General features: G+C 34.7%; 1 protein-coding gene and 1 pseudogene across 2 annotated transcripts in view; one reads left to right on the forward strand and one right to left on the reverse strand.

Annotated features, from left to right (window-relative positions):
• Window positions 1-21,991, reverse strand: part of PDE3B (phosphodiesterase 3B) — a 177,441-nt gene that overhangs the window by 127,671 nt on the left and 27,779 nt on the right. The gene's annotated exons all lie outside the window — the stretch shown is intronic.
• LOC103091395 (ubiquitin-conjugating enzyme E2 D3 pseudogene) lies at window positions 12,497-12,934 on the forward strand (annotated as a pseudogene).

The following is a 21,991-nucleotide window of genomic DNA, read 5'->3' on the forward strand; positions in this document are numbered from 1 at the left end:
TCCTATTATGAATATTGATATATCACTTCCGAACATTCACATACAGTATTTGGTATTAGGAAGAGTATAAGTAATCAATCAACTATTAACTAATTAGTAAGTTGACAATACCAAAATTTGTGTAACCACCAAAAACATATTTAAATAAATTTAAAATAATATTCTATTTTAAATTTGTGTTTACTTTACCATATGTGAGTGAAAATACTATCTGGACATCCCTTCTCAACACCATAGAGCTAAAAAGAAGTCAAAACTGCTTAAGCTCTATAAGTGTGCTGTCCCATACAATAGCCAGTAGCCATATGTAACAATTTAATCAAAATTAAATAAAACTTAAAGTTCCATTTCTCAACCACACTAGCCATATTTCAAGGGCTCAATAATAAACATGAATTTCAAAGCTATATAAATCTTTGCCTTTATATCCACAAATATAACTTAGATCCACAAATAGAGAAGCAAGCTTAAAATAGGGCCAAAGGAAGAATGTTACCATGTTCACTTTGCAACCAGCCAAGACCAATACAAATAGCAACACACACACACACACACACACACACACACACACACACACACACACACACACTTAGACATTTATAGTCTCTCTGAACCTAACCATCCCCTCCCCTGGACTAGAACATGTCAAAGTAATGAAAAATGATCACAGGTTAGATTAACTAGGATGCTGAGAAAGTAGGCTTCCCCTTTAATCAAAACCAAACAACCTGCTACAGTCATTAAAAAAAAGTTGCATACATACAACCACTACCACCATCCAGTACTAGCCAAGTTGTGGTAAAAGTGGTGTTCTCCCACAACTCTTGAAATGCAAAACAGCAGTAGAAACACCCTGAAATCCAACTAAATTATAGTACTTGAGATTGTTCCCATCACATATGCTATTTCCTCTGCCTGTAGTGTTTTTCTTTACCATCTTTACCTAATGAAATCCTGCTATACAAGAGTTCAGAACTTAAAACACTTATTGTCCGCACAAGATATATGATATACAATGCTTTGAGTAACAGATATTTGTATAAATATTTTAACTCTCTCTGAGAATGTAATTGGCCTAAAGCAAAGACTATTTCTTGTATTTTTTGTATTTATCATGGTGTCCTACATATAACTGGTAATCAAATTTTTTAAAATAAATACTAAATGAAATAAGTCTATGTGCCTGACAGTAAAGGATCTCAATATCATTCTTTCATGCAACTTTATGAGACATATTAAAGGAATCATGGGATAATCTCTAGTATAATCAAGCAGTTCACTAAGACATTATATTATATTAAGGCATTATTTAAATATGACATTAGTAGGAGGACTTGTATTTAACACTCCTATGCAACCACTTGCAAAGAAAATTACTTAAGTCAATCCACAGGATTATGATCTACTTTTAAACACATCTCTTGCACACCCACATAAACCACTTTTCCTATCTTGGGTAAAATTTAAATACTAATACACACAAAGAAAAGAAAACAGAAGTACAAATGGTAGGAGTTTACACACTATTCTCTGGATACAGCTATCCTTAGACTTGGAAGAATGACTAAATTTTTTCTTGGCTTCTCAGCTTAAATCATTTCTACCACTCTGAGTATTCAGTGTGCAGCATGATTTTAAAGGAAATTCTTTCCTTCCCTAACATGTTCTCAAGTCTAATCAAATTGCAAACTTGCATGTGGCCATATTATGATCCCTGGCCCCTATCCAGAGTAACTATCCTGAATGAGAACACAAAGAGCATTTTTACCAGCTGTGAATGCTGTCACTGATTCATTACCCTTCTGGTCCTCTCACTTGCATTCTGGATCACCCCTTAAGCTTCAGACCAGTTAGGCCCTGCTCATTCTATCTGAGATCCTTAAGAAGCAAAAGCAGTGAACATCCAACCCACAAAAAACTGCAAATGCAACTTCATCCATTTTGCCCATTATACCTTTAATCAGAGCTTCTAAATGTGACTAACAGTTTCTAATTAAAATTACACTGCAATTTTTCTTTGCACATCTGAATAGAAGTTTACTTTCAATACAGTATTCTCTATACCATCACTGGAAAGAATCATATGACATGGAAAATAGCTTAAACTCAGGGATATTCCTTTAAAAATTCATCATTTGGGGCTTCCCTGGTGGCGCAGTGGTTGAGAGTCTGCCTGCCGATGCAGGGGACATGGGTTCGTGCCCCGGTCCAGGAAGATCCCACATGCCACGGAGCGGCTAGGCCCATGAGCCATGGCCGCTGAGCCTGCGCGTCCAGAGCCTGTGCTCCGCAACGGGAGAGGCCACAACAGTGAGAGGCCCACGTACCACAAAAAAAAAAAAAAAAAAAAATTCATCATTTTTCTTTCTTTCCCCAGACATTTATCCTCCATTTAATGGCCTGTTGAACACTAGTTTTTGAATATTCAGCATGGAAGCAATAAAGGCAGTTCTTTTAACATGAAATATTCTTGGGGAAAATAATATCATTATCATACCCATCGGAAATCTGCATTGCAAGTGACAGAAAGCCAACTCAACCCACATTAAGCCAAAAGGGGCATTCATTGGCTTATAAAGCTGGGCAGGAAATTGGCATAGTTCTGAAAGAAAAACTGTAGAAAGAAGGGCCTCAAAAAAATGGAAGTAGGTCTCCTTCAGTTGGTTAGGGTGTGTGTGTGTGTGTGTGTGTGTGTGTGTGTGTGTGTGTGTGTGTGTGTGTGTGTGTGTGTGTGTGTGTGTGTGTGTGTCTCTCCCTAACCACCCTCCCCCCACACCCAACTCTTATCCCTGGTAGTTTCCCCTTAGCTTTATTATTTAAGCAGAACTTCTCCACATGGAATTGGAAGATGGCTGCCTAAAGCTTCATAGTCTAAATCTCACACTCGTAATAGCAGTGTAAAGAGAGGTTCCGTTCCTCCAACGCATGCATATCAATCTCTGGCTGGACAAGACTCTGATGGACTTTGGTCACATGCCCACTCAGACTTAGACCTACTATTGTATCAACGGGATTAACCTAGATCACCAGGATGAGTAATGTGCCCATCCCTTTGGTGGTTGGGTAGAAGTGTAGGGGGAGAATGGGTGGGAAAGACAGATTTCTAAAAGAAGAGGGATTGAGGGCTTCCCTGGTGGCGCAGTGGTTGAGAGTCCGCCTGCCGATGCAGGGGCACGGGTTCGTGCCCCGGTCTGGGAGGATCCCACATGCCGCGGAGTGGCTGGGTCCGTGAGCCATGGCCGCTGAGCCTGCGCGTCCAGAGCCTGTGCTCCGCAAAGGGAGAGGCCACAGCGGTGAGAGGCCCGCGTACCCCAAAAAAAGAAAAAAAAGAAGAGGGATTGAGTAGAAGGGAATATCCTGAGAAACCAAAAACAACAGCTATTACAGTCAAGCCCCCAAAATCAATCAACTATTCAGCACCACATCTGTGCCAGATGCCACACTAGACCTTTACATATACTACCTCGTGGAAGGCTCACAATAACATCATCAGAGTGGTATTATCATATCCATTCTCTAGATGAGGAAGCTAAGGTTCAGAAAGGTTAAGTAACATGCAAAAGTAAGTTGCAAAGGATTCAAAAGCAGGACTAACTCCAAGGCATATGTATACTCATTCACCTATTCTACAATGTTGCCCCAAATGTCTTCCAAACCAAAAACTGACAATGACTACTTTGCAACCTCTCACCAAGATAAATGGCTTAAGGGAGCTTGAACTATAAATGTAGAGTGTTATTTTACTTTTAGAGGGATTCCTCTGGGTCAGGCAAGATTAAAGATATTGTGAAACCATGAATAGGAATAATATAATTAAGGACATATATCCAAATAGTAAGGATATGAAAGTTAGCCAGGAAGGGAAAAAAAGATATTTTATCACCATTATTTTTATGTACATCTGAGAACAAAAAATGCCCAATATGGGGAGTCTAATAGGAAACCCTATAATAAAGCTATGACAAAAGTATATAGAAAAAAAAAGAAAGTATATAGGAGAAAAAGAGAAACCTATTATATGAAAAGCAACAGCACAGAAACTTGTCTTCCTAACTTTGGCGGGGGGGGGGGGGGGGGGGAGTTGTAATCTGAATTCATGCTACTAGTGTGGTCCAAATTCTCAAGCACTAAATTTAATTTAAAATGGTCTCAGGTTGCTAGGGCCCCCACGCTATGGCAGAAGCAAACACAAATCTTTTATGGAAGAACTGACTTCAATCCACACTGACACTGATTGTCAGATGCCACTGATCGTAAGGCACACCCAGACTTCAGAGGTTTTAAAATGTCGGGGGGCGGGGAGTGAATATTAAAATCAATGAGACAAGTATCCTCAGAAAAGAAAAGATTGGAAACCACTGCTCTACAGTGGTAGCATTTACATGGAAATTTACTTCCAAATTCACTTTCTCCAAGTTTGAATTCTCCTCTAGCCATTTCCTTCCAATTCTTCTATCTCACCTCACCACCACTACTAACACACAAACTTTTGCACTTTCTTCAGAGTCCTAACATGTAGCCCACACTAATCTTTCCCAATTCAAGATTTTAAAAACATTTAGTTTGTAACCCAGTATTTAACACCTGCTAATCATAGTAGCCACACTGTTCTGTATGAGAAACTCTCTAACAAAGAATTAGCATTTCTGGCAATGAGGTATAGCTAGATTTTGGAATTATTTCTCCCTACTTAATACATAATAAAATACCGCTGATCGAAAATCTTTAGTTTTATAAACAGCTCTTAAAAGTCACTATTATTGGGCCTCCCTGGTGGCACAGTGGTTGATAGATTTAGCATCCATTGATGATTCTTGCCTGATCCAATCTGCAAAATTTAAATCCATTTTACTCATTCATTTTAAAACTATATTAACTATATTTAATGACAGAAAAAGTCCATACTGAGAAGTCTAAAAATGTACTTATTGTTATTTGAATTACATGAACATTAGCTTGCATATAATAACTAAATATTAAAATAAATATCATTTATTTTAACCACTTTAGATCATTCATGTCCTGTATAAGTTTTCTAACAAGCATGCTGAGCTCTGTACTACCATCTTTGAGATTAAATGTAAAATTCAACTTTTGCCATGTGAGTATTTATAAAGATGTCACAAGATACCAAAAAAAAAAAAAGAAAGAAAGAAAGAAAAAGAAAATAAATGGTACTTTTACCATAACAAAAAATATTTCTGTTTATCAATAAAATTTACCTATCTACAGTCAACTGTTTTTGTTTTTGTGCATTAGCTAGAATATAAAAGGGAAATACTGGAACACAGTGAGGGGCATATAAATTGTTGCTACTATTTTGAAAGACAACTTGGCAACTGCTCTAAAACTTTTAAAGGCAATGCCTATGGATAAACTTATACACGATGCAAGTATACAAATTACAAGGAAACTATTTAACAATAGAAGCCAGGTCAATAAATTACACTGTATTCAAACAATGGACTACCATGCAGCTGTTATAAAGAACAAGATGGGGGATTTACCAGGTGGTCCAGTGGTTAAGAATCCGCCTTCCAATGCAGGGGATGCAGGTTAGATCCCTCGTCAGGGAACTAAGATCCCACATGCTGCGGGGCATCTAAGCCCTTGCACCGCAACTACTGAGCCTGTGACACAACTAGAGAGCCCGTGAGCCACAACTACTGAGCCCACATTCTCTGGAGCCCGCATGCCACAACGAAAGATTGCACATGCCTCATTGAAGATCCCTCATGCCGCAACTAAGACCCGAAGCAACCAAAAAAAAAAAAAAAAGATGGGTCTATAGATATCAATAATATGTATGAAGCAATGGTACACTTAGTTGCAGAACAGTACTGTAGATTCTATACATGTAAAAAGAGAAAGGAAAGGAAGATACACTATATATGTAAATTTATACACACAAACATACCCTTACATATGCTTGCATAAACATCTAAAATTCTAGAAGGAAACACAAGAACCTGTTAGCAAAGTTTATCTCTGGGGAATAAGACTGCAGGGGTCAGGAACTTTTACTTTCCATTTTTCTTATTCTAATATTTAAATTGCTAACCATAAGCATGAATTGTTTGTAATTTTTTAAAATTTGTGACAATTTTCTCAATACCAGAGGTGAACTAGCGATCATAACTGAAAGTGAAATAAAAAGAATTATCACCTGCTAGAAAGAGCATAAAACTATATTTTTTCATATTCAAATTCTAATCACCAACCCAGAAGGAGAAATCATCAATTGTGCACATATACATAGTAGGCACTTAGCTAATGTTTTTCCATTATTATCTTTCTAGTAATTATCAGTGGCATAAAATTTCCAGACGGTTGACTAGAGCAAAGGATACTTGTGGCCTGTGGCCCTGAAACAGAAAGAGAAAAATCACCTATCAACATGACAGAAGTTAAACTTATAAGGGAAAACTTAAACAAATCAGTCTATCCCTTCATAAAATCCATGATATTCAAGTAAATTATCAAAGTGAGTAAAGCAAAGAGTGACTAATTCACTATTCCAGTGACTGAAAGATTAATTGTCAAAGTGCATTAATCCAAAATAGAAAACTACTAGCAAACTGCATAGTTGGTAATTCTTTATAAATATAAGAGGTTCATATCTTGTAATAGCATTCACAAAACATGAACCAAAATTATTAGTATTCATATATGTGTCTATATCAATCCCTATGTATACACATATCCATATATATGAATATATTTATGTAGTTATATAATAAATACACATATAATAGGAGGAAAGGGTGCTATGTACAAGTTTTCTCCTCCACTGCTTTCAAAACAAATTTTTATACCTTGATATTTCACTAAAAAGAAGCCAGGAATCAGTCAGGTCTGATTTATCTCCAGAGCCTACAAAATTAATGATTATTTCTTTTATTATACTTCCAAATCTGCAATGAAAACCTCTGTGGATATTTTTTTGGTTTCCTAAAAGCCACATTGTTAACACCAACCACATGTTTTCCATACTTCTCTTTGCTAGTGGCATCAAGGTTCACAGAGTCAGTAAGAAATGATTCCCAGGGCTAAATGTGAAATATAGATCCCTGCCTATCTTTACGCACCATCTCCTTTACCACTCTTCCACTCAATCGTTACCCTTTAGCAATACTCATCTTTTAAAGTATTCAAATATGCCAAGCTTATCAGGTCTAAGAAGCAGTTTCACTCCTATTCCCACTAACCAGAAATTCCATCCCCAGGTCTTCATGAGACTGTCTCCTCATCTATTCAAGTCTCAGCTCAAATGTCATCGTCTTACAAAGGTCTTCTATAACCATGCAATCTAAATTAGTCCTTCCAGGGACACTGTATCCCACCAGCCTGTTTTATTTTTTTCTTCAGGACTTATCACACTTTCTGAAGCTATCTTGTTCTTTTACGTGTTGTTTTATCCAACCACTCTTCCCCAGTACCTTCCCCAATGATGATTTCTAAGTTTCATGACAGTAGTTTCATGACAGCAAGAATCTTGACTGTCTTGTTCATTGTGATATCCCCAGCATCTGGTACACAGTAGGTACACGATATGTATTTGCTAGATGATTGAATAAGGAAGAAATCAATATTGTCACTACATGCTGTCAGATGCTGAAGATATAATCTACTACAGCATGCACCAAAATGTTAAAATATGTGTGTATGAAAACTGTCATTATGTCTTTACAGCTATTTTAAAATATATGAAAACTGGCCAAAAACTCTAAAAATGAATGAATATTGCTCCTATCTAAATGACCATTACAAAACCTAATACATTGGCAATAAATACAATTTAAAAATTCAACCACATATATGATCTAAAATTTACAATACACTTCTTTTTGTTTATTTGCAAGTGTCATTACCAGCATTTTTCTTTTAAATACATTATATTGCTTAGTAACACGTATATTATACTAGCCATAGTGAGGTATAGAAGTTGTTTTACTTTGGATATGATCATGATGATGATATGCAAACATTTGTTGAGAAGTTACTATGTGCCAGCACCTCAAATACATTAGCTCATCTAATCTTTACATCACCACTAGGAGTTGTGGTACTATTACCATTGCCATTTTACAAATGAGAAAACTGAGAAACAGAGGGCTTAATTTATCCAAGGTCACTTAGTAAATTACAAATTTCAATCTACCTTCTTAACTCAATAACAGATGCTGAGAAAATGTAATACTTTAAAAGATGTCAGTTTATTTAGCCTTTCAGTTTCAGGTACTGTACAATATAGCCTAATTAAAACTATAGTTTAATTTTCCTTCATTGAACTCAATTTTAAAAAATCATTTACATTAAGTGTGAGCCTAGATCAATATACAAATTCAACTTGCACTGCCATCATCAAAAAACAGGAAAGGAAGAGGAGGGAGGGAGTGGGGGAGGAGAGAGAAACAGGGAGGAAGGGAAGAAGGGAGGGAGGGAGGGAGATTATTGCTAGCAAGTATAATGCACCCTGTTTCCAGGGCAACTGTCAAAGTCCTAGAGTGCCTGATTCAGCACTTCTTAGTCTGTTTACAATCACTCCAACACTCTGAAAACATGGCCATTGCATTCTATTTTGTGCAGCAGCGAATTCAGCATATACAAAACAGTATTTAACCTTTTTTTTGCTTTAATAGGCTCACATGAAAGATCTGAAATAGCTATTATCCATATATTTTTTAAACAGTATACAGTTTTTCACCTTATTACTATGTAAATAATAAAAACGTTCCCAGTATTATACAACAGAATGCAGTTGTAACATACATTTAACATCCATGCTATAGCAACATTCAATTAAAGGTTAAAATATTTTATTAGTAAATGAGCCAAGACCATACATATACTTTCTCCACAATAAATACGCCACATTCAACCATAAACACTGTAATTTAACCACTAACATGGATTTGAAGTCACAAAATAAAAACTAGAGAAGCTACAATTTCATTCCCAAAATTGTCTTTGCCTATTTTATTCTGCACTATGTAAAATAAAGCTACAATTTCCAGTTTGTTTATTTTTGTTTTATTTTGTTTTGGAAGAGGATGCCTATAGTAAAGACTCTACACATACGCGCGCATGCACACACACACACACACACACACACACACACACTCACACAGTTAAAAAGAGCAGTTATGATCCTTCTTGAAATGTAATTTTCATTTTAGAATTTTATTTTATTATAATACAAATTAAACTGTCAGTGTATACCCATAATAGTAAAGTAATAAATAAAAACTTATGAAAAGGACACATAATTATATACTATGGTAACTGGACAAGAATATGAGATTGTCCAATCCAGTGTTACTTTTCTTAAAATCAAATTATTGAAGTCAAATTTATTTACAGCTATTTAAAATGGTCAGTTTAATGATTTTTGACAAATATTGTACAACTGTGTAATTATCCCCACAATTAAGATATAAATATTTCCACCACCAACAAAAGTTCCCTCAAACTCCTCTGTATTCAATTCCCCCTACCACTGGCCCTAGGTGGCAGATCACTGATCTGCTTTGTGACACTATAAATAATTTTTCATTTTCTAGAATTGTATATAAACTGAATTATACAGTATTTACTCCTTTGGATATGGCTTCTTCCATTTAGCATAAGGTTTTGCTAATGTTCTGAGATTCACACATGTTGTGTGTATTCATAATTCATTCCCTTTTATTAATGAGTAGTATTCCATTGTAGGGATATACCACAATTTGTTTACCTACTCACCTGTGATGAACATTTGGGTTGTTTCTAATTTACGGCTTTTATGAACTAAAGTGCTACAAACATACATGAACAAATTTTTATGTGGATATGTTTTTATTTCTCTTCATTAAATACTTAGGAGAGCACTCCAAGATCATAAGCTAAATTGCCAAAACATTTTCCAAGGGAATGTACAATTTTACATTCCTAGCAGGAGTGTTCACATTTTTTGCCTAATTTTAATTTGATCATTTTTTTTCTTTTTATTGAGTTGTAAGAGATCTTTAAATATTCTGGATAGAAGTCATTTGTCAGATATATTTATTATAAACAGTTTTCCCATGCTAGTGCTTACCTTTGCATTTTCTTACTGATAGCTTTCAAAGAAAAGTTTTTAATTGTAATGAAGTCCAGTTAATTATTTTTTTTCTTTTATGGTATTTTTTTTTTCAGAATTTTCTTCTAGATGTTTTAAAGTTTTTTTTATTTTTAAATTTTGGTCTATAACCCTTGTGTTGTGTATGGTGTAAGAGTCAGTGTTCATTTTTTCCCCCACAGACTAGCCAGTTGTTCTAGGACATTTGTTGAAAAGACTGTAACTTCCTCCTTTGATGTGCCTTGGCACCTTTGCTAAAAATCAACTGATCTTATGTGTGTGGGTCTATTTCTGGACACTCGATTCTATTCTATTGATCCATAATGTCTATCTTATTTCTACTACATACTGCAATTAAATAAATCTTGAATCAGGTAGTCTGAACTATGTTCTTTTTTTTAAATTGCTTTGACTATTTGTCTTTCCATGTAAAAAAAACATTTTTTTTCAGCCGCTGCACAGCATGAGGGATCTTAGCTCCCCCACCAGGGATCGAACCGTGCCCCCTGCAGTGGAAGCATGGAGTCTTAACCATTGGACCACCAGGGAAGTCCTGTAAATTAGATTCAATCTAATTTTGAATTAGATTGTCAGTAACTTTAAAAAAAAAAAGAAAAAGACTGCTGAAATTTGTATTAAAATTTCACTGAAGTACAGATCAATTTGTAACTCAGTGTTTCTTAATCTCTATCTATACATTAGAATTACCGGGACACATCAAAAGATAACCCAAGCCTAACTAAACCCAAGCCTTCCTAGACCCACATCCCAAACCAGTCAAATCAGTAGGTTCTGATATGGAGCCATGATTCAGAAATTCTGGTTTAATCTTTTGGAGGAAATGTTTCCATTAAAATTAAAGATATTTGAGACTATAAGTAACTTTATGTCATAAATATTGCTGGTGTCTAATTAAAAACTGGGATATCCATTTAAAAAATTAATTTCCATTTGTTAGACCTTCAGACCTAACATTTAGATAAGACCCAAGCCTCCTGGTCATGCCAAACTTAAAAAAAGAAGAAATTTGGAAAATTTTCTAAAGATATTTGAGGAAGAAAAACCCAGGAGAAAAAAACCTGACAATCTAGAATCCTACATCTTGGTAAACTATCATTCAAAAGTGAGAGTTAAACAAAGGAACTTTCAGACACACAAAAAGAGCTTACACAAACTGAACCTAACTGAAAGATATTTCTGTGTTATAAAGAAAAATATTAAAACAGAAGGAAGGAGTGTGACACACACAAAAAATACAGCTAGCCCCAAACGGAGTAGTTCAAACAAGCATTTAAGGAACAACTAATCCTAATCTTGTAAAAACTGTTTCAGATAACAGAAAAAGATGTTAACACTCACCAACTTTTTCATAAGTCTAGTGCTACCCTGATATCAAAACCAGATGAGAACAGATGTTACAAGAAAAGAACATTAAATGCCAAAATGTCTTATGCAAATAGACACAAAATTCTCAATAAAATATTACCAAACTAAACACAGCAAAGTAGAGGAGAAAAACCAATACAAATCTTAGCTGCCTTGATATCAGTGAGTGTTGGCAAGTCTCCCAAAATTTAATCATATAAGAGATCTTGGCATTGAAGGAAAAGAAAGAAGAAAAGGAAGGGAGGGAGGGAGGGAAAAGAAAAGACAAAACAATACATCACGGCCTAGTTGGGTTTACCACAGCACTACAAGAATTGCACGTATATTTTTCTTTATACTTTTCCGTACGTTTGAAACACTATATATCGTAATTTTCCTTAAGCTCCAAAGGGGTGGTAATTTGCAGATCAAAAAAGATTGAAACCTAAATGCCTACAGTAAGGAAAAAGAATAGGAAGTCAATTTACTCACAGACCCCTCCAAAGATCCAGCACTTGAAGATAGCAATTGCCATAGAATGTTGGGGTAAGATTTCTCACTAAAATCTGGGGAGTTTGATTGAAAACCTACATATTTATACTGATAAGACGCTGCCTCCACTGTGTTCAGTCAAGCAACTACTTCCCTTCAGACTGGCAGACCAGAATTTTGGTCTCTGGAGAAATTCTAGAGACCAGAGATCTAGAGAAATTCTGCATTTGGTATAGCAGGCACCTAGTAGAAAATAGAGGTGAGATAGCAGACTGACACAGGCCAGAAGTAACAGGGAGTTAAGAACGCCAGGAGAGGTCGTGCGCGTGAGCCCCGTAGGGCCAGAGAGGCACCAGCTGCCACGCAGGGAGGAGGCCAGGCTGCAGCTTGAGGGAGGCCCCGGCCCCTCTGCCCCTGTGTCTGGCAGAGCTGGTGTGAGACAAAAGACAATCCTTCCCAGCCGCCGGGATAATCAAGAGTTTTGGCCTGACCTTTGAGCACACACCAAAATAGTACGGAGCCAAACGAAAAGCACAGACTATGGCACTGAAACGGATTAATAAAGAACTTGGTGATTTGGCCCGTGACCCTGCAGCACAATGTTCTGCAGGTCCAGTTGGGGATGATATGTTTCACTGGCAAGCTACAATTACGGGACCTAATGACAGCCCATATCAAGGCGGTGTATTCTTTTTGACAGTTCATTTCCTACAGACTACCCCTTCAAACCACCTAAGGTTGCATTTACAACAAAATTTATCATCCAAATATTAACAGTAATGGCAGCATTTGTCTCAACATTCTAAGATCACAGTGGTCTCCTGCTTTAACTACTTCTAAATTTCTTTTATCCATTTGTTCACTGCTATGTGATCCAAACCCAGATGATCCCCTAGTGCCAGAGATTGCACAGATCTATAAAACAGAGATAAGTACAACAGAATAACTCAGGAATGGGCTCAGAAGTACGCCATGTGATGCTACCTGAAAGTCAGAATAACCTGCATTATAGCTGGAATAAACTTTAAATTACTATTCCTTTTTTGATTTTCTTATCTAGCTGCTCCCCTATCAGACCTCATCTTTTTTATATTTTGTTTACCTCCCTCCATTCATTCACATGCTCATCTGAGAAGACTTAAGTTCTTCCAGCTTTGGACAATAACTGCTTTTAGAAACTGTAAAGTAGTTACAGGAGAACAGTTGCCCAAGATTCAGAATTTTTTAAAAAAATGGAGCATGTGTATTATGTGACCAATGTCTTCACTCTAACTTGGGTATGGGATTAAAACCATTCCTCACTGCTCTAACATGCTGAAGAATCATCTGAGGGGGAGGGAGATGGATGCTGAGTTTTCACATCAAAGGAAGCAGCATTATTCTAGCAACATCCATTCTTGTGTAAGCCTTCCACTGTTAGAGATTTGAGGTTACATGATATACTTTATGCTCATAACTGATCTGGCTGGAGAATTGGTATTGAATTTATAGCATCAGCAGAACAGAAAATGTGATGTATTTTATGCATGTCCATAAAGGAATGACCTGTTCTTGTTCTACAGAGAATGGAAATTGGAAGTCAAACACCCTTTGTATTCCAAAATAGGGTCTCAAACATTTTGTAATTTTCATTTAAATTGTTAGGACGCTTGGAGCTATTAATTAATCTATCTTCCAATACATTATTTAATATAGCACTGAATAAATGATGCAAGTTGTCAATGGATGAGTGATCAACTAATAGTTCTGCTAGTAATTGATTTATTTTTCTTCAAAAAAGTTGCACAAACCAATGTGTTAGCTGCCTGGATTAATCAGTATGGAAAAACAATCTTTTGTAAATGCAAAGCTGTTTTTTGTATATACTGTTGGGATTTGCTTCATTGTTTGACATCAAATGATGATGTAAAGTTCTAGAGAGTGAATATTTTGCTACGTTCAGTTAAAAGTGTGCAGTCTGTTACAGGCTGACACATTGATTGACCTGATATGCAGAATTAATAAGCTATTCAGATAGTGTAGCTTTGTAGGCTGCACATGATACTGGCAGCCCAGGAGTTCATAGAGGGACTTGGGACCCAGCAGTTCTGAAACGTGTATATGGAGTTGAAGAAATTTATTTTCCAGGTACAACCCCCACCTAACTAAATTTTTTCTTTACCTTGTACACTTGACAGCTGAAAAAAACCATAACATGGGAGTAATAATGGGTCAAAATTTACAAAATAAAGTACTGTTTTGGTGTGGGAAAAAAAAAAAAAAGAATGCCAGGAGCAACCTTTAACCAATAAGGGACAGATGTTGGCAGATAAAGTACCCAGCTTCCCTGCACCTCAGTGAGACAATTCTGTGGTATCATGGTCTAAACCAGCATGGAAATGTTCGATATTTGCACTACCCTATATGGCAGCCACTAGCTGCAAGTGGCTATTGAGCACTTGAGATGTGGTTAGTGTGACCAAAAACTGAATTTTAAATTTTATTTAATTTAAGTAATTTAAATTTAAATAACAGTGCATGGCTAGTGGTTAGTACTGGACAGCATAGGGTCTCTCTGAGAGTCTCCAGTAATATTGAAACCCAGCTGCCCACAGCAGTAATCCACTCAATCAATATACTCTTTACTAGTTTTCCTCTTGTACTGTCTCACTTCCCCATTCTCTGATTATAATTCCTAGAATCATCTCCCTATCTTAGAGTCTGCTTTTGAGAGAACGAAGACTCTAAGGATCTGATGAAAGCTTGCAATAGAAAGGCAAAGACTAAAATGAGCCACAAGAAATTAGGAAATGGCAGGAAAAAGAAACAGAAGAAAACACCGATAATATGTTATTAATAATCTCAGAGAGGTAAGAGTAGATATTGCATCCATGAAACAAAAACATAATACTGAAATGGGAACAGAGAACAAGAAAGCTCTTGGAGAAATTAGAACTACAATAACAAAATTTTTGTAAGTCAGTAGAAGGATGAGAAGATGAAGTGAAGGACAACAAGAAAAATAAAACAAAAATCCTAAGACTTAGATGGACTTGGGGAGAAAAAAAAATTTTTTTAATTAAGCAATTAATCCAAGAGATACACTGTCAAAATAGGAGATACAATGGCCAATTAATAGTAAGTCCAGAAAGAAAGAATTGAAGAGAGGAAAAAAAGAGAAATTATTAAAAACCATAGGAAATTTTCCCCAAACTAAAAGACATGAATCTCCTAAATTAAAAAATATATATATCAGCACATGATTGAAAAAAAGCCATATACCAAGGCACAACATCACAAAATTTGTGAACACCAGGATAAAGAAAATCCTAAAAACGTCCAGAGAGAAATCAGATTAGCTTCAGATATTTTAATAGTAACACTGGATGCTTTTTTTTTTTAAGTAGACTTAGTTCAACAGTAAACAATACTTTCATAATCAAAAAATGTAAATACCAAAAATAGATTTTAAAATTGTGACATAGCTACAATAAGAGAATGGAAGAAGAGTGAAAGGGAAGGACTCTAAGAGACCTAAATTCTCAATAACATACAAGAATTACTTAAGCCAAGAAATTTGCAGAAGAGGCATATTATTTTAAATTACGTAGATAAATACCACAAGAAACAGTGAAAAGAATTCGGAGTGATTATATCTGAGGAGCAGGACTGGAGAGTGGGGAAGAACTAGAAAGGAGACTGCAATTTTTCATTTTAATCTTTTAGTGCTGTTTGATTTTTTATGTGTATGTATTACTTTGAAGGAAATAAAAATGTATTACAAAAGCGGAACAGAAATTTTATGTTAAAATTGTTCAAACTTTTGAAACTATTTTTGAATATCAGTTGTAAAGAGACGGTGTAAGTAATTGGAATCCAAAGATAATTGCAACACAGATAATATCTACTACTCATTTTAGACATCTCATTCAATAAAACTTCAGAAAGTGCTAACAGGAAATATAGTTAAACCTATTTATTTGTGCCGATGGCAGAGAGGTAGAATATGAATAAATCCATTTATTTTTGCCATTAAAATACACACATATAATTTGTCGGGAAGATTAAGCCCTGTATGTGGGGAAGACTAAGCTCTGCATGTTTTAGAAAGTTACTATTAAAATTGGATACTATCACTTGAGCACAAATCAATGAGCTAGATAGTCACAGAAATGTTATGCACATAATAGGCACTTAGATTTGTTAACTAAATGACCAAAGGAGATACTCCAAACAGGGCTCCTAAAAACACAAGGAAAAGCCAGTACAAATATAAAATTTACCAAGATAATATGCAAGTAGTAACTGATAACTTAGTATATATTGAATCACTTTTAGTTTCAGTTTCATCTCTTTTCTCTTCCAGCTAACCTTTTGCCTGTCACTGTGTCAGGTTCCCATAAAATGACTGAGCCATGATAAAAGACAGAGAAGGAAATAATGACATCAGAACATTTACGATAGGAGAATAAATTCACTAGTCAGGAGACCTTGCCAGCAACAATATGACTTGAACGTTACAAGTGAGAACACAGTAAGGTTAAAAGAGAAAACTTCATTTGGAAAGAAAACTTCATCCAGAATATTAGTAATTTTTCTTTTTATTAAACAAATATTTTAAGAAATAATACCCTAAAAATTTTTCCTAAAAATGGGAAAAACTGACAAGCCTTTGCTATGAAAGTTTTTAAAGCACTGTACTATGATATTAATCTTAGGCAAAAGATTACAGTTGTCAGCTCATAAGTAATTCAACATTAAAACATTCCTTTCTAAATACTTATTTTTGACAGTTTACCTTGATAATTTAAAATATCTTTCCTGTTTCACAAAATTATTACAATAAAATCAATCAACTTCCTATTTTTCTATCAAATTTTTAATACAACTTCTAGAGCAAGTGTTCCCAATAATATATAGAACCTCCAAACTTAAACTTTTATTATTCAGCATAAATAATTAACTATGAAGTCTATTTATGTCTAGCTTTATATAAAAACCAAAATGAAATCCTTAATTTCACCCTAATAATTAACCTTACTAAATATTAGAGTCCACATATTAACCAATTAGACCTATAGAATGGCAAGAGAATAAGATCTACTATTACCAGCAGAACTAAAAAGGGCCAACACTTTAACTCCAATTTTTAAGGTGACCAAGGCTAAAAATAATATCTATTCCTTTTTTTTTTTTCCAATGATTGTGACCACTGAGAGCAATGGTTGTGTTGCTTTCATTTGTGTACCTAGGAGCACCTGGCATAATACGTAATGCCCTCCATCAAATTTTACTGCATGAAAGACTGAATAAATTGTTTTTCTCAATAATATCTATTCCTTTAAATTAAATTTGTGTCTCCATTGTTGGAGGCACCCATAATCAACAAAGGATTTTAGAAAGCAATAAATACTATATTTGTCAGCAAAATAATCCCATTAAGATATCAATATCACAAGTACTAAAAGGATTAAATGATCTCTTAGAAAAGTTTTCAGCTCTAAAATCCTGAGGTTTTACTAACACAGAACATTTTTCTCCTAAAAAGAATTACCTTCTCTCATATTATTCTTTTATAGGCTTCACTAAATAACGCTTTATGCTTTAAAAATGAGAAGCTGTTTCAAACGAAGCCAGACTTTCTAATTAAGTTAATTGGAAACAAGAAAAACTTATTGAGGCTTTCATATGAAGGGAATAAAATAATGTCATGGGCACAGTATAAATTTTAGTGACTAAACAACTTTATATAACTTGTTGAAAAATCATAAAGGAATCAAACATTTCCAATACAATTCTAAAAATAAAAAATAAATAGCTACAGCATGAGATGTCATTAGTAAATAATTGTTTGAAAACCTGAAGTTTTTAATGATCAACAAACAAGTACCCCTTTTCATGTACTTTGTACCCCGTAGAAAGAAAAGACGCTTCTACGTGAAATAAAAGTTAACTTTATTTTTATAAGAAAGCCTCTCTGATGAGAATGCTTGAACTAAGGGGGAAATAAAGTACTAGATAAGTCTTAAAAATCACCTTATATTTCCCTTGTATGAAGTTTTTTCCCCTATCCTTGGTCCTGTCAGTATAGGATGAGCTGACTCCTAGCTATCATATGCTAGGAAATATCTTAACTTCTACAAAGCCAAAGAATTTTTGCCAGGATTATGTGGATTTGGAAAAAGAGGAATTCCAGTAAATTCCAAGTAACCAGTTGTTACCACAGAGAAATAAAACTGATTTGTTCAGTTTTGGAAGGGACAGGCTTTTCGTTGGACAGAGCCAGCTGAGAATTATAAAGCTTAGCTGCTTTAAGCCACAACCCTCACAAACAGCTAAGAAGCAGTCATCAGGAGTGTGATTCTTAGACTAGCAGAAAGTAAGTTTCCAAAAGAAGTTCTCTCAGCTTTCAAAAGAATAACTTCTAGTATTTCTTAAGACCTCCATATGACCACTTGGTCAGTCACTTTCCTCCATGTACATTATGCATCACGGGTTTTGAAGTAAGACAGAACTGGTTTTTAATACCAGATCGGTAACTACCAGCTGACTAGTCCTGCTTAACTTCTCTGAGCTTCAGGTTCCTCAACTGCAGAAGAAGATAACCATACCCTATATTTTGATGACTACTTCATAAATTTTATAAGAGAAAAAAAGAGATGATCCCACAGATTCAAAGTAGCAGAAACCAATCTTACACAACTTTTTTCAGCAAATAGTGAAAAAGGAAATACTAAGTCATTGTATGAAGCCAGCACAACCCTAAAACCAACACCTGACATGGACATTATGAGAAAAGAAAATTACAGACCAACATCTCTCATGAACATTAATGAAAATTCTAAAAAAAATAATAATAATTTAGCAAGGCAAATCTAGCAACATACAAAAAGGAAAATACATATGACTAAGTGGGATTTATTCCAAGAAAACAAGGTTGTTGGTTCAACATTTGGAAATAAACCAAAGTAACTCACCACATTAACAAAATAAAAGAGAGAAATCCTAGGATCTTCTCAATAGATACAGAAAAAGTATCTGATAAAATATAACTCATTCATCATTTTACAAACCTCTTAGCAATCTGGAAATAGAAGAAGGAAAATTCTTTAATCTGATAAAAGGTATCTTCTACCAAAAAAAATACACACACATCCCTCAACTACAGCTAACATCAATTTTAATGTCAATATACTGAATATATTCCCCAGAAGTTGGGGAGAAAACAAGATTGTCCACTGTCCTCACTTCTATTCAATTTTATATTGGAGGTTCTAGCCATTGAAATAAGGCAATAAAAAGGCAGAAAAGTATAAAGATCAGAAAAAGTAAAATTGTCTTTGCTCACAGATAACATGATTATATATGTAGAAAATGCAAAGGAATCTACAAACAAGCGACTACAATGAATAAGTGAATCTAGTAAGGTTTTTTGATACAAGTTCAAGACTTTTCTATTGTATTTCTATATAGTAATAACAATCAAATGGAAAATCAAATTTATGAAACAGCGTTTGTTATATAATCACAAAAAATCAAATAATGAATAAATCCTTCATAAGACGGGTAAGATAGCTACACTGAAAGCTAAAAAATGATGAGAAAAAATTTTAAAGAAGTAAATAAATGGTGAAATACACACAGTTCACGGTTTGTAAGACTCAATATTATTATGACAACCAATTCCCCCCAATTAATCTATAGCTCCAATGCAATCCTAATCAAAATTCCAGCAAGACGTTTTGTGGAAACTGAAAAACCAATCCAAAAATTTATATGGAACTGCAAAGACCCTAGAATAGCCAACTTCAACCTTTAAGAAGAACAAAGCTGAAGGACTTACACAACAAGATTTCAACATTTACTATAAAGTTTTAGTGTGACAATGGTCAAAGGATGGACAAATATACTAATGAAACAGAGTCCAAAACCAGATCCACACATATATGGTCACTTGCTTTATGAAAAGATGCCACTGAAAATCTGTGTGGGCAAAAGACAGCCTTTTCAATCAATGGTGCTAGAGTTTGGGAAACTAGTGTGAAAAAACAATGAACCTTGACCTCAATTTCACACCATTAACAAAAATTAATTCAAGATAGATCACAAACCTAAAAGTAAAAGGTAAAACTATAAAGCTTCTAGAAGAAAATATAAGAAAATATCTTCATGATCTTCATATAAGCAAAGATTTTTTAAAATATTCAAAAGGCCACTAAACTGCTAACTAAAAACTAAAGTTACTAGCCTATTAATAGGAAAAAAAAAGTCGTATACTTCATTAAAATTAAGAACTTCTGTTCGCCAAAAGATATCATTAAGAGAGCAAATGGTTAAGCCACAGACCAGCAGAAGATATTCCCAGTACGTAAATCCAGCAAAGGTTTTGTATCTAGAATTCATAAAGAATGTAAAAGACTACTATAAATCAATAATTAAAAAAAATCCAATTTTTTAAATGGGCAAAAGATCTAAACAGGAATTTCAAAAAAGAAAATACCCAAATGGCCCATCAACATATAGAAAAGTACTCAAGCATCATTAGCATCAAAGAAATGTAAATTAAAGTGACAATGACACAGCACTACACAACTCACAGAATGGCTAAACACTCATCTGAAGTGTTGATTAGAATGTGGAGCAACCAGAACTCTCATCGACTACTACCAGGTGTATAAGTTGGTACAACTTTGGAAAATTGCTTGGCAGTTTCTATTGAGGGTCAAACATATACCTACCCTATGATTCAATAAACCCACTCTTAGGTAAGTAGTCAACAAAAATTAATATATGTCTACCAAAAGATGTATAAGAATGTTCACAACAGCTTTAATCATAAATGTTCCCCCAAAATGGAAATAACTCAAATGACCATAAACTGGAGAATGAATAAATAATGATACATTTGTACTATGGAATACTACACAGAACTGTAAAAGAATAAACCAGTGATAATTTAACAACACGTATGAATCTTGTAGGCATTATTTTCAGCAAAGGAAACCAGATACAAAAGATAACATACAATGTAACTCGATTTATATGAAATTCAAAACCAGGCCAAAAAAATTGATGGAGATAGGAGTTAGGATAGTCGTTAACATACGGAGGGAGTAATGCCTCTAAGCGTGAACAAAGATTTCTTCTGGTTTGCTGGGAATGTTTTATATTTGGATCTGGGTGGTAACCACATATGTATATACCTATGAAAACACTCATTAAGCACTATATTTTAAGATTACTGTGCTTGGTAGTATGTATGTTATGCCTCAATTTTAAAAAGTTGTATTCTCTAAATTTGAAGAAAAAAGCTTCAATCTGGAATTTGGAGATATGTGCAGGAAAAGAAAGTACTTAACAGAGGACTTGGTCAACTCATAACCTATTTGGTTCATATAAATGCATATAAAATAGATAACAGGAAATAAAGTCATGCTAAAAAGGAGACTCAACATTTATTGAGAGTTGATAATAACTCAAGCATTGTGCCAAGGCTATACTTGCACATACATACACACACACACACACACACACACACACACACACAATCTTATTTAAACTCTTCAACAAACCTATGGGGTAGGTACTAATTTTAGAGATGAGAAAACTATGGTGAATAGATGTTGCTCCTATTAAGTTTTAAATGGTTTGATCTTTGTAAACACTGTTTGGCTTGCATAAAATAATTTTCCAAATATACTGAGAAAAAGTGATTTGTAAATATCCTACCTGGCTTTCCTATCACATTATCTAAATATCATCCTCCACCACACCGTCATCTTACTCTCCTTTATTTTTCTTCACAACACACATTGCTATCTGATAATATATTACATGTATATATGCTTATTTCTTATTTTCTCTCTCTCCCACTAGAATGCAAGTTCTATGAAGGCAGAGACCTTGTCCATGTAGTTCATTGCTCTCCCCCAGCACCTAGACCCATGTCTGCCATGTAGTAGACATGTAATAAATATTGGTGGATGGAATGAAAAAAGTAATAATAAATGTCCTATCTGATACTCAATTTGTACGCTTTTCCATAAGATCTATAAA

Source organism: Lipotes vexillifer, unplaced genomic scaffold (assembly GCF_000442215.2).
Source record: "Lipotes vexillifer unplaced genomic scaffold, Lipotes_vexillifer_v1.1 scaffold1762, whole genome shotgun sequence".
NCBI lineage: Eukaryota > Metazoa > Chordata > Mammalia > Artiodactyla > Lipotidae > Lipotes > Lipotes vexillifer.